Below are 15481 nucleotides of genomic sequence, written 5' to 3' on the forward strand. Positions count from 1 at the left end.
ATTGATTCTGCCTACCCATGAGCATGGGAGTTCTTTCCATCTCCTTGTGTCTTCTTTGATTTCCCTTATTAGATTTTTATAGTTTTCATTAAATAGGTCTGTCACGTCCTTGGTTAAGTTGATCCCTAGATACTTTATTCTTTTTTTGGCTACTGTAAATGGAATTGTTTCCATAATTTCCTTTTCTGTTTGTCTATTGCTGGTGTACAGAAAAGCTGCTGACTTTTGTGGATTGATTTTGTATCCTGCTACTTTGCCAAATTGGTTTATTAGGTGTAGGAGTTTGGGTACTGAGTTTTTTGGGTCCATCAGATATAAGATCATGTCGTCTGCGAATAGGGATAACTTGATTTGTTCCTTGCCGATGTGGATCCCTTTGATGTCCTCCTCTTGCCTTATTGCTATGGCTAGGGATTCCAGCACTATGTTGAACAGAAGTGGGGAGAGTGGGCATCCTTGTCTTGTTCCTGAGTTTAGGGGGAATGATTTAAGTTTCTCTCCATTTAATATGATATTAGCAGTTGGTCTGTTGTATATGGCTTTTATTGTTTTGAGGAATGTTCCATCTATTCCTGTTCTCTCCAAAGCTTTTAATAGGTATGGATGTTGTATTTTGTCAAAGGCTTTTTGGGCATCGACTGAGATGACAATGTGATTCTTGATTTTAGTTCTGTTTATGTGGTGAATTACGTTGATTGATTTACGGATGTTGAACCATCCTTGTGACTGAGGGATGAAGCCTACTTGGTCATGATGTATGATATTCTTGATCAGTTTCTGGATCCTATTAGCTAATATTTTATTGAGGAGCTTTGCATCTGTGTTCATTAGTGATATTGGTCTGTAGTTCTCTTTTTTTTTTGTTGGATCTTTGCCTGGTTTGGGAATGAGTATGATATTAGCTTCATAGAATGAGTTTGGGATTTCTCCCTCTGTTTCTATTTCGCGGAAGAGTTTGAGGAGTATTGGTATTAGCTCATCACTAAAGGTTTTGTAGAATTCGTTGGTGAATCCATCTGGACCTGGGCTTTTCTTTGTTGGGAGGTTCTTGATTACTTCCTGTATCTCACTGTAAGTTATTGGTTTATTTAGTTGATTTATTTCTTCTTGGTTCAGTTTGGGCAGTTTGTACTTCTCTAAGAATTGATCCATTTCTGTAAAATTATTGTTTTTTGCTGAGTAGAGGTTTTGGAAATAGCTCCTTATGATTGTTTGAATATCGTGTGTACTTGTAATTTTTATGGTGGAGTCCTTGATTTTACATATATGAGTCTCTTCTCTTCTTTTTTTTTTTGTAAGTCTTGCAAGGGGTCTGTCAATTTTGTTTATTTTCTCAAAGAACCAGCTTTTAGTCTTATTTATTTGTTGAATGGTCTTTCTATTTTCAATCAGATTTATCTCTTCTTTAATCTTTGTGATCTCTCCCTTTCTAGTCGTTTTAGATTCTGTCATTTCTTGTTTTTCCAGTTGTTTTAGTTTCATCGTGAGGGTATTCACCTGCTCTGCTTCCATTCTTTTAATGTGAGTGCTGAGGGCAATGAACTTGCCCCTCAGTACTGCCTTAGCTGTGTCCCATAGGTTTCTTTGTGATGTGTTTTCATTGTCATTGTGGCGTATGAATTTGTTGATTTCATCTTTAATTTGGTCTGTGGCCCAAGTTTTGGATAGCAGTGTGGGGTTTAGCCTCCAAGAGTGTGTATAGGCTCTGTGGTATCCTTTGTTGTTGAGGGTTACCTTTAATCCGCTGTGATCAGATATAATACATGGGATGACGTCAATACTTTTGTATTTGCTGAGGTTTCATGACGTGGTCTATTTTGGAATATGATCCATGTGCTGCTGAAAAGAAGGTGTTTTGGGTCTCTGTAGGGTGGAAGATTCTGTATGTCTGTCAGATCCATTTGGGATATGGTGTTACTTAGGTCCTCAGTTCCTTTGCTAATCCTCTGGGTGTTGGATCTGTCTCTTGGAGAGAGTGGGGTATTAAGGTCACCCACTATGATTGTGTTTGCGTCTATCTTGTTCTGTAATTCTGTGAGAATTTGCTTGACATATGTAGGGCCTCTTTTGTTTGGTGAGTATACATTTATCACCGTGATGTCTTGATTCTGGATTTTTCCTTGTATTAATATGTAGTGTCCTTCTTTGTCTTTTTGTTGATTTTAATGAGAAGTCCAGCTTGTCTGAGATCAGGATGGCTACACCTGTCGTTTTGGTAGGTGCATTTGCTTGGTAGATCTTGCTCCATCCTTTCATTGAGAGCCTGTTTTTGTCTCCTGTAAGGTGGGTCTCTTGTAGGCAGCAGATGTCAACTTCTTGTTTGCGGATCCATCTTACCAGTCTGCTCCTCTTTATCAGAGAGTTTTATTTATTTTTCTATCACACAAAGCCAATTTAATGTATCAACTGTGTTTTGAGTGGTCACAATAATGTATCGCCATCTGCAATTAGCACTTTCATAGATAAAATTATACCCATATATGTGTGTGTGTGTGTGTGTGTGTAATGTGTAATACAAATACTTTGCCTACTTTTAGATTTTTAAATCATTTTTACACATTGACTGAAATGTATTTAAACATTCTTTTATGTCAGTCAGAATCTTTAAATTTTCCCAGCTATATAAAAGAAAACAAGCAGGGTGCTAGTGACTCACTCCTGAAATCCTAGCTCCTCAAGAGACTGAGATCTGAGGATTGAGGTTCAAAGACAGCCTGGGCAGGAATGTCTATGAGGTCTTATTTCCAATTAACTACAAGAAAACCAAAAGTGGCGCTGTGGCTCAAAGTGGTAGAGTACTAGCCTTAAGCAAAAAGAAGTTCAGGGACAGTGACCAGGCCCTGAGTTCAAATTCATGCCCCACAACCTATGTGGGGAGGGGAAGGGAAGACAGATGGAAAATACTATTACAAGAGGACTGTTTTTACCTGAAATTAAAAAACTTTGTGCGAGCACATGTGCATGCGTGTGTGCATGTGTGTGTGTATGTGTGTGTGTTTTGGTTGAAATTCATTCCTAGGACAGCTGCCTTTCTTATACGCTCCTCTTACTATGAAATCTTCCGGTTACTCAAGCCAAAATTCTACTCTTTTACAAATGCCCCACCTCCAGTCATCATCTTGCTGTAGAATTATCTCTTCTAGAGTTCTCTTTTTAAATTTCATTTCATCATATATCTGGCATGTGAGATTTTAATTGCTCGGTCACAGCTTTCTCTTCTTCAGTCAGTGGTGACAACTCCAGGTCTGTATGCTTTTGTAACTCTTGTACTGTGGTCATGGTCTCATTCAAAGTAGCACAAATGCGGTTCTTAGTCTCTTTCTGTTCAACAACAACTGGTTTAAAACGTGCATACAAGGTCTGATATCGAGACTTTAAGGCTGTTAATTCCTTTAAAAGTGTAACTGGATTTTTTTTTGCCTGCTGAATCAGGGTGATTAGCTTTGATTTCATGTTCCAGCCTGTACTGAATGTATTCCAGATCAGAATCAGCTTTCTGGAACATCAGTTCCAGCTTATCAACCTCCGCCTCCATGTTGAATAGTTGACATTCCTCAGACCGCGGCCCCCTTAAGCTGCAAGCCATACTAGCACTGAGGGTCTCTATTGGACAGCTGTCACTCAACATCTCGCACTCATTCTATCGGAGAGTTTAAACCATTTATATTTAAAGAGATCAAGGGGGGCTGGGGATATGGCCTAGTGGCTAGAGTGCTTGCCTCCTATACGTGAAGCCCTGGGTTCGATTCCCCAGCACCACATATACAGAAAAAAATGGCCAGAAGTGGCGCTTTGGCTCAAGTGGCAGAGTGCTAGCCTTGAGCAAAAAAAGAAGCCAGGGACAGGGCTCAGGCCCTGAGTCCAAGCCCCAGGACTGGCCAAAAAAAAAAAAAAAAAAAAAAGAGATCAAGGATAAGGGTGTTTTTTCTCCTTCCATTTTCTTGTTGGGCTGTTTTTTCCTCTTTTTTTTTTTCTTGTCTTTAGTGAGCTGTTCTTTCTGTTGGACTTTGGCCATTGTAGTTTCTTTCTGATTCTGTCTGTGTGTCTTGTACGATCTCTGTTGGGTGGGGCACCCCTCTTAGAATTCACTGTAGGGCTGATTTTTTATTCACATACTCCTTTAGCTCCTCTTTGGTATGGAAAGATCAGGTTTTCCCTTCGAATGTGAATTCCAGTTTTGCTGGATATTTGATCCGAGGTTGCATATTGTTACCCTGAAGTACTTGGATGGTGTTCTTCCACTCACTTCGTGCTTGGTAAGTTTGTGTGGATAGGTCAGCTGTTATTCGAATCCTCTTCCCATTGTAGAAAATTTCTTTCTTCGCTTTGGCTGAATTCAGAATTTGCTCTTTAATCTTGAGGTCTGAAGTCTTGGATATTATGTGCCTTGGGGTGGCTTTTCTGGGGTCTGGCCTGCCAGGTGTCCTATAGGCTTCGGTTACCTGGATGGGGTCCCCTGTGAGATTGGGAAAGTTTTCTGCAATAACTTTATTGAGATCATGTTTAAGCCCTCTTCTCTGGTATTCGACTCCTTCTTCTATTCCAATTATGTGCAGATTATATCTCTTGTCTTTGTCCATTAGTTCCTGGATTAGTCTGCCCTGAAGCTTCACCTTTTCTTGGAGTGTGGTCATTTTCTGGTTGTTGTCGGCTGATTCATCGTCCAGGTGAGAGATTCTGGATTCCATATGGTCCACTCTTTGTGTTATGGTTTTAATTGCGGAGTTTATGGATGTCAGAGAACTATTTATGGTTGTCAGATCAGCTCTGATCATGGAAATTTCTTCCGTTAAAGAGTTGTATTTTAAATCTATTTTTTCATGCATTTCAATTCTCAGGATGTGGAGATTTTCTTTAATGGAGGATTGCATTGTATCCATTTTTGCTTCCATTTCTTTCTTGGCTTCCTGGGTGTCCTTCAAGATTTCCACTCTAAACTCCTGGAATTGTTTTCTGATTTCATTTCTGACGCTTTCCATCATTCCTGTTAACATGGCCTCATTTGCTTTTTTATTCTCCATCTCCTCTTCAGTCGTGCTGCTTTTTGGAGCTGGCGAGCTGGCTTACTCTTTGATGAACTGTGTTATGTTTCTTTGTGATTTGTGCATCTGGAGATCTGTGGATGGCTTCTCAGGTTTGGTTTGTAGCTCTGCCCTCCCTCCTGTGTAGGCGCGTCTACCAGAGCAGGTTCTGCCACTGTGGCCCCGCCCACCTGTGCGGGGTACGCCTACCAGAGCGGGCACTGTTGCCGGGGGCCCCACCCACCTGTGCACTGTGCGCCTGCTACAACAGGCGCTGGCGCTGTGGCCCTGTCCACTTTAGCGGGGTATGCCTCCCAGAGCGAGCCCCAGGTTGTTGGGTTGTGCTTGCGCCCTCACGCAAGTCCGTTGGGGGCGGGGCAGTATGTGTGCGGCCCAGTGGGATTGACTGTCCGGGCGTGGGTTAGCACCCTCAGACCTCGCCCCCGCTGCGAGGGGGGGTCGTGATCAGGCCCAGGTGTCCCTGCTGTGCTGGTATTGCCCACCAGTGCCTGTGATTTTAGTTGTAAGAGTCTGCAAGATCCAGGCGCCTTGGGTGGGGCTTGCACTGCCAGCCATCCCCCGGCCCCTGTTGGGAAGGGGGCAGGGCCGATTCGGACAGATCTGGATCCTGTGTGGCCTTGGGGCTGCTCCGCCCTTTTCCTGCTAAGCTGACTTCCCAGCGCCTGATGGGAGCTTCCCGCCTGATTTGGGGGTTCTTTGTTCCCTCGGGGTGGGGAGGGGGAGGGAGGGAGATCTAGCTTCTTTGTAGGGCTTGGGTCTCTGATAGCTGGTCTCCCGTTGGATGAGGGGGTAATGGGGGACTCACTGATCCTGGATTGTGTGTGTGTCCCGTGCAGCCGTTGGTCCTTCAGGGGGTGGCGAAGTGTCGTGGTGGCGTCCCCGGTTCCCTCCTTCTGCTGCGCTGGGTTCCCCAGCTGCCTTCCATCCGAACCCAGTGTGGACCCGAACTTCTCGTCGCTGCCATAGTATGTCTTGTTCCGCACCCTCCCTAGTGACCGTGGGGTCTCCCGCTGTCTGAATTCTGCACTCCTGGCAGCCTGTCTGCCGATCGCCAGGTTCCCCTTTCCCAGCCTGGCCCTTTTTGGGCCAGGGTCGGCTGGTGGGGGGAGGGTGCCCCGGAGATTCTCCGGCTCCGTGTAGGTTTTCGGCTCTTCTTTATTGCTCCTTTGTGTTTTCCTGCGTATCTCCACTGCTTCTGGCTGCTGGTTTTGCTGGGTTCTTAATGGGGTGTTGGGTGTTGGAGTTCCCAGCTCGCTATTCAGTTGGAGCGAGTGGAGGTGCCTCCCTACTGTGTCGGCACCATCTTTCTCCCTTGGAATGATTTCTTGATTAACATATAGAAAGGCTACTGATTTATGTGAGTGATTTTGTATCATGCTAGGAGCTTGGGTGTGGAGTTTCTCAAGTCTCTTATATAGGAACATGTCATCTGCAAATAGGGTAGTTTGACTTCTTCCTTTATGTGGCTCCCCATTATGTCTTTCTCTTTCCTTATTGCTCTAGCTAGGAGTCCCAGAATTACATTAAAGAGGAGTGGAGAGAGTGCACATCCTTGCCTTGGTTCCTGATTTTAGAGAAAATGGCTTTCGTTTTCATCATTTAGTATGATTTTAGCTGTTGGCCTTTTATATATAGGCTTTATTATGTTGAGGTATATACTTTCTATTCCTAGCTGCTCCAGGGCTTTTAACATGAATGGATGTTTGATTCTGGGGAAGACCTTTTTTGCATCTATTGAAATGATCATTTGATTCTTGTCTTTGGTTCTGTTAATGTATTACATTCATTGATTTATAAACATTAAATTATCTTTGCATCTCTGGAAAAAACCAGCTAATCATAGTGTATTTTTTTTATTAGTTGTTGAATTCTGCTGGCAAGTATTTTATTAAATAGAAGCTTTGCATCTACATTTATCAGAGAAATTTGTCTATAATTCTCTTTTTATGTTGGGTCCTTACCTAGTTTTAGGATGAGTGTAATGTTTGCTTCATAAAATGTTTCTGGTAGTATTCTTCCCATTTGTATTTCATCTTTAGTGAGTTCATCTTTAAAAGTCTTGTAGAATTCAGCTATGAATACATCAGGATCCGGACTTTTCCTTGTTGAAAGACTCATTACTTTCTTGATGTCACTGCTTGCTACGTATTTGCTATTTGTATATCTCTAAAAATTTATAATAAATTTTCATCTTATTTGTTGATTCTATATATAGTTTTTAAGTCTCTAATTCATTGATTTCTGCTCTAAACTTCTCTCTCTCTCTCTCTCTCTCTCTCTCTCTGGTAGTTTGGGGTTTGGTTTGTTCTTGTATTTCTAGCAGCTTTGGTTGCATAATGAAATTATTTATTTGAGCTGTTTCTATTTTCTTTTATGTACATACTTAGAGCTATGAACTTTCCTCTCAATGATACTTTGGTTGTATCCAAGAGGTTCTGGTATGATGAGTTTTCATTTTCATGGCATTGTAGAAAGTTTCTGATTTCATCCTTTATTTGTTCAGTGACCCAGCATTTTGTTCAGTTTTCATGTGTTTGAATGTTTTCTGTAATATCTTTTGCTGTTGAAATCCAGTTTAATTCCATTGTGATCGGATGGGATGCAGGGTGTTATCTCAAATTTTTGTATTTGCTTAGCCTTGTTGAATGTCCTAGGATATGATCTATTTTTGAAAAAGGTTCTATGGCCTACTGAGAAGACTGCATATCTTGTAGGTGCTGGGTGAAATATTCTGTAGATGTTTATTATGTCCATTTAGGTTATGGTGTCAATTCAGAAGCTTCTTTGCTATCATTTGTTTTGTTGACCTGTTCTTTGGTGAGAGAGGAATGTTAAAGACTACCACTCTTATTACGTCGGGGTCTATCAGTCTTTGTAAGTCTAAGAGTGTTTATTTAATGTGCACCATTGTTTGGTACTTGTATACTGACCCCTGTAATTCATGGATCTTTTTATTAAAATGTAGTGACTTTCTCTGTCGCTTTCAATGTAATGGAGTCTGTTTTATCTGATAACAGGATGGCTTCCCTAGTAGTTTTGAACCTCTCATTTCCCTGAGCTTTGGCTGACAATTCATTAGCACATTATCCTACCTGGCTGGAAAGTTGGTTAAAGAGAACAAAACTGTGTTTAACTTCTTTTGTTCATGGAATGTGAACTTCTTTTCATCATGAGTTTTGTGTAGTTAGCTCATCAAATGTCCCCAAAAATATTTAGATTGTTTTTACAAAAGAGGCAATAAGCTCAGAGAATTTGCCTGCTTAGCTCGGTCACATGGTTTCAAAAAGACACGAAACATAGTTCAAAATCAGGTGTATCTGTGTATTTCCTTGCCTGCATCCTACACTGCACTGACACGAGTTAGTGTTTGTGCTGATTCTAGATGTGAAACTGTTTCTGGTCTGTGTTATGTCTTTGTCAAGTGAGTCACCAGAGTGAATAGTTCAACTTAACATCAAAGGCTTTTGTGCTTTCCAGTTCTCTCAGGCAGCAAAACATGATAAAAATGGTATTTGTTAGTTTATTTTTTGGTTGTTGTTTGGATTTGCTTTGTGATTTGTTTTGGTTTGTTTTGAGATGTTTCCTGATGTGAGTTCCCAAGCACTGAGAATGTTAGGGATCTCTGATGTATGGATTTTCCTCAGCCTTTTTATTCCCTTTTCCGATGTGAGAAAGAAATCATTCTTGTTAGTCTAGTGATAGGGGACTGGGAAATGCTCTGGAACAAGGAAGCACAGCAGGCTGGCCTTCTGAAATCCATAAGGAAGAGTGGCCCTATACAAAGCAAGGGAGCTGTTACAACGGGGAGGCTCCTGCCATAGCCTATAACACCCTACATGTCATGCTGATGCATTACAAAGTGACTATAAGCAAAGACACTCAGTTTGTAAGTGAAGTTTGGGTGAATGCTAGGAAGGACAAATGGAACTATTCTTGTTGTGGCCAAGTTTGCATGAGGTGTTTCTCTTATGCCTATAGAAAGCCATTTTTTTTTTTCTAAAATGATGAGCTAGCTGCCCTGTTCTAAATGAGTACTAAAGCAGAAACTCAGTTACTATTGTGCAAGAAGAAAGCTGGAAGTATTACTTGCCAAGTAAACACCAAGAGTCACAACATAGTAGTCTCATGGATAATTGGATGTTTATAGAGTTCTCCTTGATTTTCTTCCCATATTGATTTATTCCCAGGTTCTCTTTGAGATTTTATAGTAACTCCTTCCTGGCCTCATCTTTTATCACACTTTACCTTGTACAAGTGTCAGGTTGACATTTCTCAATGCAATTGCTCACATTCTTTTTGGAGGGGACCAGGTATTGCCAGGCTAGCCTGGCAATTGTAATCCTCCTACCTTAGTCTCCTAAATGTCTGCATTACAAGCAAATACTGCCCTACCATGGTGAGGCCCATAGCTTTTATAAGTGTTATATCACACACATCTGAGTGTAATAGGAACATACACCTAAACATGTGCATAGGATAGTTTTAGCCTAATAAATTATTAATGAAATTTTCAGTTGTTCCAAGTTTTTTTTTTCCAAAATTCCAGACAGACTTTTTTCTTTTCTATTTTATGTTCTCTTTATCTCACTGACCACAGAAGTGAGAAATTCAGAGCTGCAAGGGTCAAAACTGTGGAAAACATCAGGATATAAGCAGACCCAAGGCCATAATCTATCCCCAAATTATTCCTCAGCCCATGTATCTGAAAACCCATACTCCTATACTTTCCTTTAAAAATATATCCTCTTTATCCCTAATAAGACTGTAGCTTTTTTTTTAATTGTCAGGATGATGTACAGAGGGGTTATAGTTACATGCTTCAGGTAGTGAGTACATATACATTTCTTGTCATACCTGTTATCCCCTTGCTCATTTTTCTCCCTTCTTCCCTCCTCCCCAGCCCCTCACTCCACCTCCCTGTTTTCTTCATTATTTTTTCAAAATTTAAAATAAAATAGAGATCTTATCCTTAATAAGACTGTAGCTTTTGAGGTAGCTCATGGCAGTTCTCATTTTGCCTGGCAAAATTAATAAACATTTACTTTCTTTTCTCCCAAACCTCTGCTTGTATTGTGAATTGGCCTTGAATTCAGGTGTGAACTTCTGGTATCGAACTGAGGGCCCAATGTGGGGGCTCAGGGGAGCTGACCCATACACTTAACCCCTGGACACTGAGGGGATGGGACTTTGTAGGTGTTCCAGGTCAGACTCTGTGATAGCCAGTTTGTAAGGAGACACTAGGGAACTGTCCCAGCAATTTGCCAGAGCCAGGTTTGGCTTCAGGGATGTTTGATGTCCTGTGGATCACAGAGATGGACTCTTAATGTTTTAAAAGCTTTGAGGAAAAAGAAAATCTCATTACACTTTATCTTGACCAAGCTTATGTGGGTTCTCTGATGAGTACACTAGGACTCTTCGGTCCTGTTCATTTGGAGAGGTTTGCTAGGCCTGTAGGAAATGCCTTTTGAATGGGAGCCACAGGTTAAACAAAACTTCAGAACCTACACAATTCATATTGTCTTTATCATTTGTTGGAAGATTTTTTCATTTTGGAGAATTCCCTTTTATTTGGCTGCTTTGTGCTTTTGTGTTATGCTTTTTATGGGAGGCAATGAAATGTCAGATAGATATCTCATCTGAAGTTGGGATGAATCTTGGCAGAGAGATCCACCTACAGTTGTAAACTTATGGCACAACAAAGAGCCTGAACTGCCAGGAATTAAGTTGGTGATACAAAGAATGTCAAAGCTACCAGTAAGTGATGCTAACCATGGCCCCAAAGAAAAAGTCCAAGAAGATATAATGAATTTGGATTAATACTGAAGGATCAACTATACTCTGCCCCCTGCTCCCTGCTCCCTGCCGCCTTTATTGACTTCCCAGGAGGCTATTGCATGTCTCTTCTTGGGAAAGTGAAGGAAGAAAAGGATAATGCAGTTGATTTGGGACTTTTATTATGAGTCAGTGACAGGAATGATCATTCCTCTAAAAACGGGTATATATCATTGGCAAAGACAGTACTCGTATTGAAGGAGGGAAATATTTTTAGGCAGTGCCCAGTAGCAGGAAGTATTCAAGGACAACCTACTGGGCTTAATAATCTCTTTTCAACCTGGACATTAGACTGAACAATTTTGTGTTCTACTTGCAACAAATGGCTGAGATCCCGCTGAGATTTTGTTAAGTTCATAAGGCTTATAGGACATACAGAGACTGAGACTCAGAAGCCCATAAGAATCCATGTGCTTCTGACATCAGAAGGAAATTACAAGGGGTTCAGGGGATGGGAAAGATTGGTGTGAATCTTTCACAACTTGTTGACACTGTTTATGTGGATGCTGCTGCTAAGGAGCAAATAGAAGGAAAATAGATTCATGCCCTTCCTACTGCCCTAGATAAAAGGAAACCACAACCCCACCTCAAAAGGAAAAAAATGGTAAGAAGCCTGGTTCAAGGTGGGGGGAATCCAATGTTCCTAATTGCAAAGAGAAAGGACATTGGAGAAAGAAGTGCCCAAACTTGCCAAAGAAATCTGAGAACAATTAACTTTCAGAAGGCTTCTATGGCTACAGACTCAAGATGATGAATGATGAATAACAAAGCCTTGAGCATCAGGCTATAGTTGGCTACCATCAAAATATCCCTACAGGAAAAACTGACAGTGACGACACAATGAGCTAACTTTCTACTGGATACTGGGGCCATTTATTCAATTCTAAATTTGAAACTAATGTCATTGAGTAACACCAATGTTTCTAGGATAGGTAATGGGAAGAGCCCAACAACAGGCTGACCTCTGACCTCTAGAATTCAAACAACTCACAACTTGTTATATATGTCTGACTATTCTATCCTGATCCTAAGCCCACACATGATTATTAAGTGTTCAAGTCACCTTTTCATTCACCAGGAAAGTTAACTCTACTTATAAATTCTTCCTAAAAAATGTCTCTAATCACTACTTGTGGAGCCCAGGAGCCTGAGATAGGTTGGATACCACTTTATGTCTACAACAAAGGTCAAACTTATCTGAGCAGCCCATTTCAGATCCAAAGTGAGACTTGCTTAGTGACAGCAGCAACTTAGGGCAGCCTGGATATGCAGTAGTGCCTGGACACTACAGAGATAACAGCCTTCCTCAGGAACTTTGGTCTAGAAGGCTGACCTGATCACTAGAATTAGAGCTCTCTCTACACATCTAACAGGGGAAAAAGTATACATAAACTGTCTCAAAATATATGTGGTGCTGGGGAATTGAACCCAGGGCCTCATGTATATGAGGCAGGCTCTCTTGCCACTAGGCCATATCCCCAGCCCCTCAGGAATGTTTTTATAGCTTCAGGCAAGGTCATCACACTCTTGCTCTCTTATCAGGGGAGCGAAGGAAGGGCCAGGCAGCAAAGAATACAAATCATCTCATCCTCAAGGCTACCTACCATACAGCCCAAAGTCACACCTCAGTTGGTATATTTGGTAGTTGAATGATCTGAAGGCATTTCTGAGGTTGTCCGCAACTGTTTAGTTGCATTTTCCTTGGTCCTGTACCTCTAAGCATACTCATTCAACTCCTAGTCCCTGGCAGCCAGGAATCTTTCTGTCCTTTTGATTTCACTATTCTGGAGTTTTCACATCATTGCCTGATTTGCCTGAATAGCACTGGAAGTGCTTGCTTAATTTTCCTTTTCATTACAAATGGAAATCTGAGACTATGTAGAGAGTACTTTGCAGTCCGTATTTTCACCCGCCTGAGGTGGGAAGTTCTTTTCTGACAATAGTATCAGAAGCCACAAAGAAAATGGCCTAGTGCAACTGCTGCCAGATCACAGGACTACACAGAAGGGGAGAAAGACAAACCCTAGTGGGAATAAAATTCTGCAGAACCGCAGCAATGGTTGCAGCAGCAGAACACACAGATCCTCAGGTATCTATGTGTTATGGGACAAAACGTAACCTGCAGATATTCAATAGATGGCCAGCAAATCTCAGATGACAACATATAGATGTATACATTCCGAGGATGACATTTTTCAGGACCAGACTGGTAGGTTTTAAGGTTGCTTGTGCGAATGTGTGAGGCAGAATCCCTGGGAATAACCTGGGTACATGATCATGGGTGCTATAGGGCAACATTTAGAACTGTGCAAGTTTTAACTGTGCAGCAGTATTAATATTAAGGATGTATCCCACAAAGAGTTGTGTAACTTTTCTGGATGTCTTCTAAGACTACTCCTCACAGCACAGTGAAGTAGAAGGTGTGGGAACCCTCAGAAATGTCCATATTAAGGGGACTGATGGATAAACCTGTTCTGTTGGTACCAAGGAACCCTGTGGGGCTGCTGAGGTAGGAAGGAAGTCAAGCGGAGTGTTCCTGTGAAAAATGCACATGAATGGTTTGGCTCATGTCTATCATCCTAGCTACTCAGGAGCTGAGATCTGATCACTGTGTTTGGCAGCCAGCTCAGGCAGATAGATCTGAAACCTTTATCTCCAATTAGTGAACAAAAATCCAGAATGGAAGTGTAGCTCAAGTGGTAAGTAGAATACCAGCCATAAATGAAAAAAGGTAATCAAATGCAAAACCCTATCCCACAGTACACTACCATTGATCCATTAAACATTCTGAACTGGGGACATGGGAACTGTCCCTGAGCTTGTTTGTTCAAGACTAGCACTCTGTCAACTGAGCCACAACTCCACTTATGGCTTTTCTGGGAGTTTAGTAGATAACAGTCTCATGAACTTTCCTGCCTGGGCTGGCGTCCAATTGCAGTCCTCAGATGTCGGTCTCCTGAGTAAATTAGGATTACAGGCTTGAGCCACCAGCACACAGCTTAGGGATCATATTTTTAAACATCATACGTATACTACAAGCTTGCATACATCCAGGTATCAACGAACCCAAGGGAGAACAAGGGACAGACTGAAAGAAACAGGTCTATGAAGGGAACACATGAGTGAGATGGTTCACCAGATCAACTAGTTGAGTCATCAGCTCTGCTGGATAGCATGTTCAAATTTTTATTTCTCCATGAAGTAATTATATACTTGAATGGTTTGTTTTGTTTTTGTTGCCAGTCCTGGGGCATGGACTCAGGGCCTGAGCACTGTCCTGGCTTCTTTTTGCTCAAGGCTAGCACTCTACTTGAGCCACAGCCCCACTTCTGGCTTTTATCTATATATGTGGTGCTGGGGAATCGAGCCCAGGGCTTCATGTATACGAGGCAAGCACTCTACCACTAGGCCATATTCCCAGCCCCTACTTTAATGGTTTGATGCTTTAAATATAGTTAATTACATGAAAATGACTGTTAAGTCCTACCCATTTTTACTCACCTATTCCATAAACTATGTAGTTTTCAGTCTTCAAGGTACTTAATGAGACCACTATTAAGTGAAATAAGGAGTTACATATATAAGAAGAAAAAAGGAGTTTTTCATAAACCGATGCTTTCACCATGAGCTTCTCCTCCCACAAGTCATACCTCTGTTTTCAAGGCTGGTGGCTATGTGGGAAGCAAGGCATGTTTATTTCATCACTGTCTCACGTGGAGTCATGGCTCCATCAGTCCTCTACCTCTTTTCATTGGCTACAATCTCTCAATTCATTCAGCAATGCTACTGTACACTGACCTTTGATTTCACACTGACATCATTGCTGAAAGGAACATTTGCATCTGCAGATCCAAAATTTTAAGATTTTCCAGATTATAATGTATGTACTTCCAAGGAGTAGGTCGAAGCCTTGACATCTCTGGACTCTTAATGAAGCTGGAGTCTTGATGGGAGGCAGGGGCAGCAATAATGCTGGTAACTCCAGCCAGCACCGGTGACTCAATGGGGCCCAGGCAGGAGCAAGAGGGAAAGTCTTCACTCAGCATTCTCTTGCTCTGTAATTGTTTCTCTCAAGTCTAGCCCTGCACCTTTGTCAGAAGCAAGTCCAGCCACTTTGCCCAGATGCTCTCCCTCCAAGCATACAGCTTCTCTTCCTCACTTGGAAAAACTCCTCCAAGGGCTGCTTAGTGTGTCAGAGACCACCCTGAAAACCTGGAGCCAGGTGCAGTTCTTAAGCTGTGTGAGGAAAGTCCTTCAAAAAGAATGTCAAGTCTCATAAAAACGGGTACAAAGTCAGAGCATCAAGCCCGGGGGAAGAGCCTCTACCTACCTCCAGGTTGTTCCTGAAGTGATCTCCTACCCCTATCTTTAAGTTTTAAAATGCTTTGGAACATGAAAGAAGTTACAGGAAAACATGTATTGGAAGACTCTATGTAAAATACCCAGAATACATCAACTGAAAGATGCATACATGTAATCCCAACTCTCAGGAAGTTGAGGCTAGATGATTGACAGTTGAAAGGCCAGCCTGGGCTATGTAGTCAGACCCTGTAACAATGCCTTTGAATTCTCATAATTTAGCAACTGGAGTTAGGAATCAGAAAAAA

At 41.7% G+C, this 15481-nt stretch overlaps 1 pseudogene; it reads right to left on the reverse strand.

Annotated features, from left to right (window-relative positions):
• Positions 1-3086: 3086 nt before the first annotated feature.
• On the reverse strand, positions 3087-3535 carry LOC125355220 (annotated as a pseudogene).
• Positions 3536-15481: the final 11946 nt, after the last annotated feature.

This window comes from Perognathus longimembris, chromosome 1 (genome assembly GCF_023159225.1).
Source record: "Perognathus longimembris pacificus isolate PPM17 chromosome 1, ASM2315922v1, whole genome shotgun sequence".
NCBI lineage: Eukaryota > Metazoa > Chordata > Mammalia > Rodentia > Heteromyidae > Perognathus > Perognathus longimembris.